The following is a 14,618-nucleotide window of genomic DNA, read 5'->3' as shown; positions in this document are numbered from 1 at the left end:
CGGGTATAATTTATTGGGACAGTAAACGGATTCGACGAATTTAAAAACACTGTTGAACATAATATTTTTATTTCACTTCAGTTTGTTGTAATTCAGCTAGAACATTTTTATTTCACTTCAGTTTGTTGTAATTCAGCTGGAACATTTTTATTTCACTTCAGTTTGGTGTAATTCAGCTAGAACATTTTTATATTTCACTTCAGTTTGTTGTAATTCAGCTAGAACATTTTTATTTCGCATAAAGATCCGCTCATTCATCCATACATCATTCCTTGATTGAAATTGTATAATATATTAGACATCATACATTTTTGTTTCAGACATTTATCAACGATATTTTATTTTAGAAATTGATCGACATGCTCTTGTCGATATATACACGATAATGAATTTATTCGAACAATTTCAGTGCACAGTAATAATTACATAGCGGGTCTTATTCATGCAAAATAAAAATGTTCTACCTGAATTGCAACAAACCGGAGTGACATAGAAATTTATTTTCTCTCTTAATAAGTTCAACAGATTGAAAATTAAATCGCACCTGTACATTCTTGTCATAAATGCATAAAATCCTCCGGTAAAAATAAACAAAAATCGGCAAGGATATTTCCCGGGAAAATGCTGCAGCCACAAAGGTGCTAAACCAATTAGATACGTGACTGGTCGCGTTCGTACAAGCTCGCTCGAGTGTTTGTGCGTGTGTGTGCGCGTACTTCTCGGTAGTAACATTAATTAGTAATATGTGTTGGGTAAGAACCTCGAGGAACGGAAGAATATCGAAGAGAGGGTTCACCGATGACTCGATAGGAAGAAGAAGAAGAACGTATATCGGAGGGGTTGCGATCGATTGTTCTATGGGTAGAAGTAGAAGTATGGAAAAGAAAATTCCAGTGGATGAATGAATGACGGCGCGTCAACTAGATACAGGACTGCTCGCGGCAAGGGCATAGGCCATGCGGCCCGTTGATTGGCCGGCCTTTGAAGGAGCGAGTTCGTGCAGGGGCCGCGAGAGTGCGCGTCCCGCGCGCGCACTCGTGTTAGATCTCGATGGCGACCAAGATGTGCCTGAGAGACGAGCCGCGAAATGCCTAGTTCCGTCGTCGTGTCCGATTTCCCGTGATCTATTCGATCCCGTAATCGTTATTCCCGTTGATTCGATGCGGCCGGGAAACACTTTGCATGCCTTCCGCGTGTCGAGCCGGCTTCGTTGCTCTGCGGGATTCGCACGGTGTCTATTATTCGCCGCGAGTGTGGTGCGTGTGTGCGTTGTGTCCAAGTGTCGAGAGTTCACGCCGAATCATCGTCGTCGCCAGGAGAGAGCGAGAAAATAAGGACGAGAAAGAGAGCTACAACGATGTGTCTGCGTTTCGGCCCGTACCATTTCTCGATCAAGAGTTGACATTTTCGAGCATGGAACGTCGGTCTCGCCGGACAAACGCGTCGTCCACACGGCATTAGCAAATACAGTCTCCGTCGGACATACCGAGTAAGTTCTACCCGTGTATTTTCTCTTTTTCCGACCGCCGATTCCTTTCTTAAAATCCCCGTCCCGTCTTTTTCATTCCTCTCGTATCCCGTCTCCCTTCTTCTCTCTTTCTCTGAACCTCTTCCAGCTCTCCTCCATCCTACCTCCCCACCCCTACTCTCTCTCTCTCTCTCTCTCTCTCTCTCTCTCTCTCTCTCTCTCTCTCTCTCTCTCTCTCTCTCTCTCTCTCTCTCTCTCTCTCTCTCACACACACACACTCTGTCTCTGTCCCTCTTTCTCTCTCTCTCTGCAGTTCGTTCCTTCTCTACACCGCCTTTTATTTCATCTTCCCTCCTTATTCTTCTTCCTCGTCCTCAACCCGCCTTCTATACCTCTTCCTTTCGAGACTATCGCTTCTTCCTGTCGAAGAACCGCGCGGCGGCTACCGGACTCCAAAACATCCACCGCCAAACGATGTTTCTCTCTCGTACACGTCCAGGATACACTCTCGGGAACCGTAACGGACGTCGATCTCTCCCAACAGCCAACCTAAACGAGCAACACTCGCTCCGAAATACTCTATCAATGTTTACCACCTCTCTCTCTCTCTCTTTCCTTCTCTCGCGCGAGTTTGCTTTTATTTGTACCTGTTTTTCCTTCCCCGAGATTTTTATTTCCTTCCTTTCGTTTGCTCTCCCTTCTCCGTCTTTCCCGTGTGTCTCCGTCTCTCTCAATCTCTCTCTCTCTCTCTCTCGTGGCTCTCCTCCACCTTTTTATTTCTATCTTTCTCTCACTTTACCCGCGGCTCGGATCTCTCCCTCTACCTCCAGCCACGAGAGCTTTGCGCGTCTCGGGGAAACGTGTATTCACGAATTGTGTGCTCTCTTTCTTGACGTGCCCGCCGCCGAACGCAACGGTGCGTTTTCTTCTCGAGTCGTTCCCAGCTTTTCTGCCAGTCGCAGTTTCCGTTTCTCCGTGGCCTGTGCTTACTCTCCTTCTTGGTTTTTCTCGTGTGTGTGTGTGTTTTCCTTTTTTGTACATTTCTTCTTTTCCCTGCTCCTCTTTCTGCCGTTGTCGAGCCCATCTCGATCGTTCCGATTCCACGTCTCTCTCCGTGTTCTTTCCTCCATTTTTATCCTGCCGTCGCGTCGTCGTACCCTTCCTGCCCAGTCGTCGCCTACATGTGCTCTCTATCTTTATCAAAACAATATGTATACATGTTACCGCCGCCCGCTGCTCTAGGTCTACGCTCTCTTTCTCTCTCTCTTTCTCTCTCTCTCTCCCCCCGTCAATCGAATATCAATTAGCGGTTTTATAAATTATTCAGCGGACCCCAATACATAGGCCGCGTCGAGACGACGTGGAATCCCTCCCTCCCTCCCTCCCTCTTGGTTATCATGCTTTGCCCACCCGTAATTGACGATTCACGATAAATGCTTACGAATAATTAAGACAGCATTACTCATTGGACCCTTAGCAGCAGAAGGAGAACGCTGTTTATGCAAATACACCGCAACTATGTATGCACGGACGAACATGATCATCCTACGGGGGCGGTTTAGCTTTTCCTTCATGTTTGTATTTTTATTGTTATCGGTGGGTTTGACCTAACCCCGTCGCGAATCAAATGCAATTAAAATAATTGCAACTCCAACTATAATAATAATTACTACTCCACGTGAATAGGCACGGTAACAGGACACTTCGAATACAATTATATTATCTATAGATAACGGCAGAGTTATTTCATTCGACGTAATTAACTCGCGAACGAACACAGCTTTTCATATACATGTATATGTATAGCAAACCAACAGGAAGAGGAGAAGGGTCGAGCTCATTGAATAAACAAATAACAGTTGAATATTCTCGAAAAACTGGAGCTACTTGTTTCCCCATCGTGTAAATGATCAAAAATTCCGGGAACCGGTTCGACCGGGGGCCCAGGTTAGTTTCAAATATCAGAGTTTCGAGTGCGTGAGCAGTTTTGCTAATTAATGCCAAGCCGCTAGACAGGAGGGGGTGGGGCGGAATGGGCGAAAAAAAAGAAAATAATATCACAGAGCCGGGTTTATTCACAGCTGCGTTTCGATCGTACGTCGCAATGCGTCTCGTTTGAGATGGTAATGGATGTTAATAACTACCGGCGTGTGCTGCAGGGAGAGAGAGCGGTGTAGCTCCATAGGTGGTGAACGTTGGTGGGAGAGAGTCCATACATTCGGGGGTGAGTGTCTGGTTGCGTGCACAATCTTGGCAGAGCGAATGGACGCCCGGTGGTAGTTGATAGAAGTGGAGGTGGTGACGAGATGCCGGCGAGGGTTCAAGTAGAAAGGGAATGGAGTTCAGAAGCGGTCGCTTTGATGTAGACACGCTCCACACTCCTTCACGCCAATAAACCTTTACGGCGACGGTTTCTTCAAGCTTTCTTAATATTGTCATCTTTGCCTTTGGTCTTCCCTGTACAATGGAACATCGGTTACTCGAAACGCTCCCGACTCTCCCACTCTTTCGCTCCGACCAAACCCCCACCCTCCATCTCTTTCTTTTTTTTTTAAAGTTTGCTGCCTCGTCGAGGGTTACGTCGGCAGCAAAAATGGCTTTTAGGGGTGAAACCAACCCTCAAAGGACAGAAGCCGCCCCGCCACTAGTATCTTGAATGTTATATGGAGTAGAAAAATCGTTCGGAATCATTCCATGCGTTGTTGGATATCATCGAGTTGATTGGCGAGAACACCCTTCTGTTTGCTGTTCGAGCAGCTGTTACCTCAATGACCGTTCTAGAGCTCCATTGTATTACACATCGCTAACAAATACCGGTCCTTGGCATCTCTCGTACTCCATTATCCTTTGTTTCTCAAATGTTACTCTCGTTCGTTGTTTCAACCCTGCGTTATTCGCATCATAGTCCAGTCAACGAAAAGTTGTAGAGGGAAATGGAAGGAGCATAATTTTTATCTGTGTGTCTTTGTTTGGACTAGTTAGGAGGTAAACATATTAAAAGTCCCCACTCCTAGGAGGTGAGTGGAGTGCAGGAGGGCACATAGAAGGTCCCCTTTTTCGGTTCTCCGCTTATATCTCGGATACTATGTGTCCTACCGATAAGACCATTCTGTACAAAATTAAAGCTGACAAAATGTGCCACGAGATTGATTCGATTCAGTTTTTCGCTATCTCGCATAGTTTCCGAGATATCCGCGCTCAAAGTTCACTAATTGTGAAAAGGAACTCTTCAGCCCAAATCGAATCAATTTTGTGGCACATATTGTCAGCTTTAATTTTGTATAGAATGGTCTTATCGTTAGGACGCATAGTTTCCGAGATATAAGCGGAAAACCGAAAAAGGGGGATCTTCTAAGTATCCACCTGCAACCCGCTCACCTCCGAGGAGTAGTGACTTTTAGTATGTTTACCTCCTAACTAGTCCAAACAAAGTCCCAAAGTTAAAAATTGTGTTCCTTCCATTTCCCTCTACACCCCCCTTATGAGCATTCATTGACTGGACTAATCAGGTATGATTCCCGGTAAATTAAAAATGTAATTCTTATTGATCTGATTACTAGACTGATTAAAAAACGAGTGCACAACATCGCCACCCAAAAATTGCTGTACATACCATTATTAAATATGTCGTTATCTAATCAATAGACTGCGGATTTTATGCGTTTATGGCAAGAATTAGTAGGTGTAGTCTTGAATGTCTTGGCAACAGCCATATTGAATGATTCTAGGTCGGAAGAAACTTAATTTTCACGTCCCAATTGCAAGGGGTGAACATGATTGGCAATATTTGCACCGATGAGACGTAACAGCATAATTTCCCGTAACAGGTCGGGTAGAAGTCCGCGTACGGACAAAAACAGATGGTTAATTGTGTCTAATGAGGTTGCTCGAGCAGCAGCCCTTCCTGTTCCGCAATTATCGCCAATAAAATGCTTATTGCTGTCACTTTCGCGGGTGCGGGGCACGGAAAAATACGAGTTAAGGGTAACAGAGAAGATCGAAGGTAGCCGAGAGAAGGGACATTGTCGGGGCGGGAGAGCTTTGTAAAGTCAAAGAAAATGATCGATTTAGAGATTCTTGTGAGAGAAAGAGGACTCTCTTTGATATCAAACTGAGAGACGAGAACGGTGAAGTCCTCCCCTGTGCTTTAACCACATCGAGCACGTGGTATCAAACGACACGATCACAAATGGTTGCCGCCCACTCTGCCGATCTTCGGCCTCGCGCTAGGGGATTCCCACAAACGTGCGCGCCGCGCGACAACAGAGGGTTGCCCTCTCACATACGCTGCTCCCTTTTATACAAGGTGGTTCACTTAACCCTATGACCTGGAATAACTCTTTAAATCCGCCGATCATAATTTCTGACAAGTGTCGCTACGCTCGCAGACATCAAAGAACAATCGATCCGAACGAATAGTGATGTTCTTTTATAGCGCGGCGTCACCCTTCTGTGCCCCTCCGCCGGGAGGGTGAGTAGGTTGGCTCTCTATAATCTGCGACACATATAGTTTCCGATTCCTTTGATGTATTATAAATGATTCGAGTAGTTCGCTCTTTTATTCGTTCGCGGGCGGTTTGCAACCGCGGTCAAAGGCTTCTTTGAAATCGTGTGTGTTACGTGATTTCAAGGTCGGCCGAGAACTTTGCCCGTACATATTCAGCGAAAGATTGTTTAATCAACTGTAACCACGCGTATTGTGCACCTTTGACGTGTGCCGCTGGTTATCATGCAATTTTATCAACGACAAACAGATTGTTAGTTAACGTGCAATTATGTAGTTTTGGTATTATCGTACAACAGACTTTGTTACGATGTGAGAGAAGTAAATTAATAAACTATAATAAATTAACTGTTGCAAAGCAAAAGACGGACAGTTCGGAAAACCGGTGGCGCGTCGCGATGCATCGCGCAGCGAATACGCGGCTTAAGCCCCCCGTCATATCTACTCTACTTTTTGTATAGCAAACTCGCCAGGTATCCGCGAAAGAGATACGTTATTTCGCGAAATGATAGGTTCATACTACGAAAGCACCGTGTTTGCGTAGTAATTTCCTTGAAACGGATGGCTCGGTGTGCGGTGCACGTGTTGAATCGTGTCTCGCATACCTCTATCAGACGCTTAAACGGGGTAAAACGACCAAGTAAACGCGGAAAATGTTATGATAAGAAAAAAGAACGTTTTGCGGGGGCGGATGCTTGCGTGCGTGCAGTCGCGAGAAGGGTGGGGGCGGGGGGGGGGTGGGTAAGCGGAGTAAAAGATAAGTGAAAGAAGATAAAGAGGGCGCCGAAATGGTACCGCGTTTGATCCATCATCTTCGTGTCTGTGTGCAATAATTGTCTCTATTGTCTGTAGCACTGTTCTCACTGTTCTCACTGTTTGCTCCCCACCATTCTTCTGTTCCCGTTCTACCACCGTTACGCCGCCATCTCCATCGCCCACCCTTTTGTCATTCAGTTTCCCCGGTGTCGTTGCCGTCGCGCGTCGCACGGCTCAATTTGTGTGTCAGTCTGTCTCGTGTGACCGAGGGGCCACCTGGTATCGCCATCGTGTATTGGTACACGCCTCGGATACTCCGAAACTGAATACATCTGCATGCATTTATACGTATGACGCGCCCAGGCGTCGATGAACTGGAACAATTTTAAGGAACAGACACACGTCGGATTCGTCGACTCCATCCCAGACAGACCGAGAGCTCTGGATCTCGCTCTGCAACCCCTCGTGCAACCCCTCGTGCAACCGTTTGACCCAAAACCAACCCTCCCATTCTCTTCCTTTTGTTGCAGGAATATATGAATTAATTCGATATTGTCTTCTCGTGCATTACTATTCTATTTTTCCTGGTTGCAGAATGAATCGTTGTTTCAAGACAACATTATCTATGTGGACGCCACCCTCTTGCAACCGTTTGACTTTGAAAAGCATCCCTTGTTTTCCATTCTGTTCCTTTTGTTGCAGCAATTTTTCTCGTTGCAGAATTAGTGGTTGTTTCCAGACAATATTATCTACTCGCCACCCTCTTCTGGTCCTTTTTGTTGTAGGTTTATGTTCAATTCTCTCCCTTTCAACTTGTAGAGAGTTTTCGAAATTCTAGTTGTTCGTCTTCCACACTGTTCCTTTTGTTGTATACACGAATGGATTTGATGTTGTTTTGTGTACGCGAACAGGAGTTGAACAGAATGATGGAAACATCTCGCACACTAAGAAAATTCTGTATATGTACAGGTACATATTAGTGCACGACACACCTTCGGCATGTAACACCTCCGGGACGGCTTTGACAGTTCGGGCTTGAGCCTCTAGATAAGGAAAGTCGTAAATTAAACTTTAAGAATCGGCATCGATTGATGTCGCGGCGCTTGTTTTGATGTCTTCAGCGCCGAAGCTTGGCCTCGACACGCGGCGGCTTTGATGCCGTCATGCTTGACATTTTTATTACCATTTTGAATCTACCGAGGGAACCGAAAGGATACCTCCGGCTCCAAGGTGTTAATGGTCCTTTAAAAATTGAAGATTCACAATGGTTGAATCCCTAATTAATTTCTCGATGATTGCGACTGTGGTGAGCCTACCAGCTGTCTCGAATAGCGTAGTTCGATCATCCTGGTATTGATGTTCGGCAAAAAATTGTTGAGCCTTTATATACAGCTTTCTCTGATCATCCTTTGGAAGGTTGCTGAACTTTTGTTTCAATGAATAATGAGAAAATGTTGAAATAATGAAAAAATGAATAATCGCAATTTGAATGAAACATTTCTATTAGGTCTAATGTCTCGTGTAGATGAATAAACGGATCTCGAACGTTCAGAAAAGATATTATCCCGACAAATAAGAGCAGATACATACATAATAATCGGCGCCGTGTGTGCGATGTCGTCAAAGACGGTTCCCCCGAGGTCATAAGGGAAGTCGAAGGCGAAAATCGTCGTCGTGATCAAGGTGAAAAGGAACCGGGTGCAGTTAAGTCTAGTTACGCGCGTAAGGAAGGGGTTAGGGAGGGGTTGAACAGAGGGGGAGTATGTCTGTATTGTCGCGAATGAGACGAAGGGGGAAGAGAAGAAAGCGAAAAAGATAAACAGAGTCCATTAGGCCGTGCATGCGACGGGCAAAGAGCGCAGACAATGAGGGTCAAAGGCGCCACTTCTCTTGCCACGTTTTTAGCTGGGCGATCTTCATTCTTTGAGGACTTTGTTCCGCTGCCGTGGACCCACGGGAAATTCTCTCTGTCCGAAGAGGCCGATCAAACAGTCATGAGTATTACCTTCGGGAACCTCTGCCGTTGCCGCCGCGCCGCGTATCGTCTTTATCCTCTTACCGGGAACGATACCGGCGCGCAAACGTTTTGCATAATCGCCGATTCCAATCACGGTAACTGATTTTTCGTGCGGACACGGTTCGATTAACCTTCTGGCTTCGTGCGTGCATCTTCTTCGATCGCATCCTAGAACCGCCGGAGAAACGCGCGCGTTTCAGAATTTTATGCGGATCCTGGATGCTGAACGCGGATTTTAATGGCAATCGTACTGTAACATGCGATCGCGAGAGGTAAGACAAATATGTCCCTTCAAACACTTGGCGAAACGTCTTAAAACAACTATGAAATATTCGAAAGCAGCACGAACGAGCTTCGAAACAAAAGGATGTGGCACAAAAAGGGAATAGACAATGCACATGTGTCGCGTGCAGTGTTTAAAGTGTACTGCGTTCGCGGAACAAGGACGAATGCTCCGAAATTTTTCATGGCTAACATATTTGTGCCCGTAATTATGAATGTGCGAAGAGGATATTAACACTAAACGAATTACATTGAATTTGAATTTAGTTTAAAGTAACGTGATGCGAAATAACTGATAAGACGAAGAAGAGAAGATTTCAAACAGCGAACACATTTCCGTTCAATTCCGAAACTTGGAAGCCCCCGTTGACGCTAATGCGAGGCGAGGCGCAAACCGCAGATCGGTGATTAACATTTCCCGAGTGCTATTATATAACCGACATTGATAATGAGTGGAGATTGTACAGTCCCAACATGTCCCTTGGCACACGGAAGTAAGTTTCCTCGGGGACTTGCGCCCGGCTTACAAATTACAGTAATTACCGGACCTTAGAAAAACTGACCGAACGGTAACAGTTTCTTTGTCGGTGCCGGGGCCGGTCTCGAAGCAGTCGAAACCCGAAGGGGGTGTTGCTTCTGATGAAAAAAAACCGACTTCCAGAAGGAACGGTTATTGAAATATTCCGCTCATTTTACAATAAAACAAAAAAACAGATGAAGAAAAGAGTGGAGGAAGGCAAAAAATGATTTCAAAGCAGGCCGGGACCGCCAGGCAAAGAGGCGAGTTATGTTCGAACATTGTTTTTAAATGCTCTTGCGCGGGCGCATTAAATAAAGTATCAGCCGTAGGGATATTTTCCAAGAATATTTTTTTTTGTTCGTTAGCACACTTTCGCGCGTAGGCACGGCAAGAAGGAGAGAGAGAGAGAGAACGCGCGCGTGTATTCGATAAGAAAATGCAATACAAGAAACTATGACCGGGGTCTGGTTGAATTGACGACTCGCGGCATGCTCGAGCGAATCGAATCGCGGCTCTCTGGCCACAGTTCTATCCCTCGGGCTTGTACAACGATCCCGTTAACGAACGACGCCATTAAGGGCGCATTAACATATAATTTTCCGCGAGAAATTATAGGCGACTCGGCTGAGTTGGCTCGCACGGTGTTTATTATACACATCCAAGAGCAACAGAGTGCCCGGCGTGCACACCGCCGATCGAAGGCACAGAGGACTGACGAGAGAGCCGAAGGTGAGAGAGAGGAGAGATTTTAACTGACGCGATGTGTTAGTGCATTCATGCGAATCCATATTGAGAGGCCAGAGAAACATGCATACATGTGTGTGGGATCGCGTGCGGCGGCAAGATCAAACGGAGATTCTCCTTCTCTTATACCCTCTCATCGTAATTCTCCCCCTTCTTCCCCCTCTTCCACGGCCGACGTCTGTCCCGCTCTCTATCTCCCCCTCTCTTCGTGCTCTTTCTCTAACCCGCTCGTTTTTCCCTCTTTACCTAGCCGTATCTCTCTCCGGTGCATGTCTGGCGCAAGTGGCACCGGTGCATTGCTATATAGTTTCTCACTTTTGCTCGCAAACGGTCTTTTCGCAACTTGTCCTTCTCTAGCCGCTCGACAGACCGTTCCTCACCACTTTCCCCTCCCCTTCTCATAATTTCCTGTTCCGTTCCGCGGCCTCCCGTGCGTTTTCTTTCATTATTATCATAATAATTTCATTTCCATCGACTTCTCGTCCGTCTGCGAACCGAAACTCGCGTTTAGCGCCGGCTAATGGGATTAGCGGGCTCTGGACACGTGTCCGACCGTGATTTTTCCTTTTTTACCAGCGCTCTGAACATCGCCGCTGGACAACCAGCTAGGAAAAAATTGATATTTCCCTGCGTGTCGTTTGTAACCGCGTTTCCTCTGCAACAGACTATAATTATATCAGTGACACTTCGCTAGGAGCACGGTGTTGTAGAAAATATGCATGTAATTGTTGTTCTTTGTCTTCTATCCCAAGCGAAACGCCGTGAATTTGTGGCCGGAACGGCTGGATACGACGAATCAGTGCGCTAGCTTGTAATTTACCTGGAGGCAAACGGTCGTTTGGCAACGACTTCAATCGAGCTTCATCGAACATGGAATTAAAGAGACCGTCTGGATCGGACAAGGGCTGATGACAGACAGATGCTTCCCTTATTCTTTAATCTTCCTTGACGCGGCAGTTTATGCGTTTAGGCGAACACTCAATTTAGTTTTTGCACGGCGAGCGATAGAGCCTGTTATATCCATCGATTTGACGAAAGTGGAGACAAGTGCAAGCACATTCGGGCTATTAATATTTATATTAAGCCGCAAATATAACAAGGACGTCGCTGAAATTTCGTTAAATGCATGAAATCGCCAGAATTTGTTGATAAAAAATTAATTTGTAGGTTTAAAACGTGTCTATATCATCGTATCTATTAAAAAATAAAAAGTAGGGAGTAGCATAAAGGTTGGAAACTACTGGCATAGAGGGAGCTCGATATAAAAATCCAACATAGAACATACATACAGTGGGTGTACAAAGTATTCGTACACCTTTTAAAAACTAATAACTTTTTTATAATCGTGCCAAACGACCTGATATTTTATAATCAATTAGAAGCATCGGTTTCCGAAATGATATGCAAGAGAAATTTTCCGAAAAATTATAATTTACAAGGTTACATACAGAAATAAAAAAGGCAATTTTTAAAACCTTTTTTACTTGGGCCCTTAATGAAAATTTAAAATATATAATTTGTAGATCTATGTTAGTTAATACACATGCTTTAAATTTCATCGAAATCGATCAGCATACAATACGAGCTACAAGCGTTTGAAAAATGGTGAGAATCGAAGTTTTACGCGACTTTTGATCAGTTTCTGCTTCAAATAAACAGAATCGTTCATCTTTCGATGCGTGTCGTCAACCGATTTCGATGGAATTTGAAGCATGTATATTAACTAACATAAACGTACAAAACATATATTTTAAATTTTCATTAAAGGCCCAAGTAAAAAAGTTTTAAAAAATGCCTTCTTTATTTTTGCATTTAGCCTTGTAAATTATAAATTATCTGGAAAATCTTTTTCGCATATCATTTCGTAAACCAATGCTTCTAATTGATTATAAAAAATCAGGTTGTTTGGTACAATTATAAAAAAGTTATTTGTTTTTAAAAGTACGAATATTTCTCGAGTTTGTGTATCTGGGGCAAAATGTTAAAGGCTGGTTGTACACGAAGGAACGTAACGCCACCGACCGTGAAAGGTTTAGACGCGTAAAAATCCGTTTGAAACGTCACGGTTCCGAGAGGATGTATTTCTATTTTCTTTTCTTTTGGAAAAATTGTTTATTCCCGCCGCAAAGGCGAACTGCTTGGTCAAATTTATAAAAATCTCCGTGTTTCCGTAAGAGTTTTAAAGTATGGATACGTACATATTGTATATGTATAGCTGAGAATTTGCCCTTATACCTGGACCCTACCACTTTTTTGTCCCGCCGTCCACCATGGCCAAGGAGCGGAAAGGGAAGGGAGAAAGAAGAAGAAGAAGAAGAAGAGAGTAAGAGGGAGAGAGAGAAGCAGTTGCGGCCGTAAGGGAGGTGTGGCAGAGCAAGAAGAAAAGAAGAAGAAGAAGAAGAAGGACGGTGCAGGAGCGAGGAGGAAAAAGCGAGGGAGAGAGATAATACTCGCTCTCCCTTGGCTGTACGGTCACTGTGTAGTTTCAGTCTTACCGTGTACGTTGTATGGGGCACAGGTCTTCCTCGGCATCCTTTGTCGTATTCAACCGGAGCCGTTCTTCAGCCCTTGTTTTTTCTATTCGTCTATATTCGGTGTACACCGGCGAAAATATTTCACTGAATAAACGTGGCGATCCTATCCGCAGGAACGCCGGCAAATATTTCTAATCGAATTACCTGAAACCGCAAATTTATTCTACCGGAGTTGTCTTCAACGAATGTGTGTACTGTTTGGTATAACGGATATCAATCTCTTCCAAGATGTAAATGAGGATACACTGATCAACAGACGGTAGACATAGAGGATAGTTCGCAATGTGGACTGTGATAATTTTTCCAACGAATTCCTTTCTGCAACTTGAAGATTGATCGGAACTCCTGCACAGGACTGCCATGGACGTAACTGGGTATCGAGCACCGTCGGATCAGCTCTTTGAGGATAATTAATTATTGTCGCATCTTCGAAGAAGCTCTACTACCGCGTTGACGAGATTATCACTCCACAAATTCAGCATGGCAAATGATCCCGAGGAGACGTTCCGTGTTCTGTTTCACCCGACTGATGAAATGCGTGACCGCAAACAAAACGACAAGGAAAACAGAAACGCATTCAGGCGAACCAGCAGAAGCATGCAGGCTACTCGGCAACTCGGATCTTTTTATCTGGAAAAGTTTATTCCCGAGACTTCCCGCGGGCACTGCGACCACTTGAAAACTATAGTTCCTGTACGATTGATAGAAGCCTTCCGCGTGTGAACTGCTATTGTGATATCTCTATTCTAACCGATGCCAGACGTCATTTGCGACAAACGGAACTCCGGATCCTGTTCCTGTTCCTGTTCCTGTTCCGATTTAAGTGTAATCTCGGGACGAATGTTGCTCTCAGAAACAATATGTTCGAATGCCTGAATGGAGAGAGATGTAGGCAATCAATTTTCCATACAGGATAGCTGTACGCGATATCTGTGAACTCATAAAAGCTGCTCGTAAACATATCTGCGCCTTGGAGGCATGTAAACTACATTCTTAAACAAAGCGTGAATATGAAGTTCGGTCAACGGAGAACACCAGTCGTTTCGCAGGATCAAGGTATTATGTAACTAGAAAAAGAATTCAGTTGTACGTTTCTATTGTTGTTTTATGTTTCTCCCGTGAATTAAACATTTTGGACGAATTTGTTTTATTCTTAATTGAAAGATCCGCTACTCGTGTCCCTACCTTAGAAAACATTCAGAAAATAGCTGACTACCAGCCCCGATTGTACTCTGGAACCGAAATCAAAAATATTTTAGTAGTTCCAGTGTTGAATGGCTGACTACTGGAGCAATTATTCTACATTGAAATTCTGTTAGTAAGTTTTCCGTAATGTCGAGTAGCTATTGCAGGATTTTGCAATTTCTAAAAATGGAGATTCTTTGTTTGGGGGTCGGGAGATAGAAATGGGATTGAGTAAATGGAGGTGTACGCATAATCTGGCGAGACGAATGAAGGTCAATCGGGATTGAGGAGAGAAAGGCGGGGCGACGAGGAATCTTGACACGTCAGTGAACATTCTCCTAAGTCGATGGTCGAGAGAGCCGGCGGTCGACGGTCGCGCGGCGGTCGTGACGGTCGTCGACCGACGGTCGGTGTAGCTGCTGGCCGAGCGAGAGCGGTCCCTTAGAAGTTTCTTTGAAAGATTCGCAGCTCGCGAGGCATAATACCACTACATAAAGTCATCTGGCGATAACGGTGACACGCCTTTGACCGTTTCCGCTCGGTCTTTCACCAACAAATCCTTGTCGGCACTTCAAAAGACTTTAGAAGCCGGTGTTTATGGCCTGATC

The 14,618-nt window shown here is 44.8% G+C and overlaps 1 protein-coding gene across 3 annotated transcripts in view; it reads left to right on the top strand.

Annotated features, from left to right (window-relative positions):
• The first annotated feature begins 1,018 nt into the window (after positions 1 to 1,018).
• Axn (protein axin) overlaps positions 1,019 to 14,618 on the top strand; it is a 30,998-nt gene continuing 17,398 nt past the window's right edge. For 2 of the 3 annotated variants that reach the window (XM_076436023.1, XM_076436019.1), the window contains exon 1: positions 1,019 to 1,489. The gene's annotated coding sequence lies outside the window, so the exon portion shown is untranslated. Of the gene's footprint in view, positions 1,490 to 6,727; positions 13,882 to 14,618 lie in introns of those variants that run through there. The other variant, XM_076436021.1, reaches the window with a different exon arrangement.

This window comes from Lasioglossum baleicum, chromosome 12, assembly GCF_051020765.1.
Source record: "Lasioglossum baleicum chromosome 12, iyLasBale1, whole genome shotgun sequence".
In the NCBI taxonomy this organism is placed as follows: domain Eukaryota; kingdom Metazoa; phylum Arthropoda; class Insecta; order Hymenoptera; family Halictidae; genus Lasioglossum; species Lasioglossum baleicum.
The sequence above is the reverse complement of the archived record's forward strand: the minus strand, read 5'-3'. Positions and strand labels throughout refer to the sequence as shown.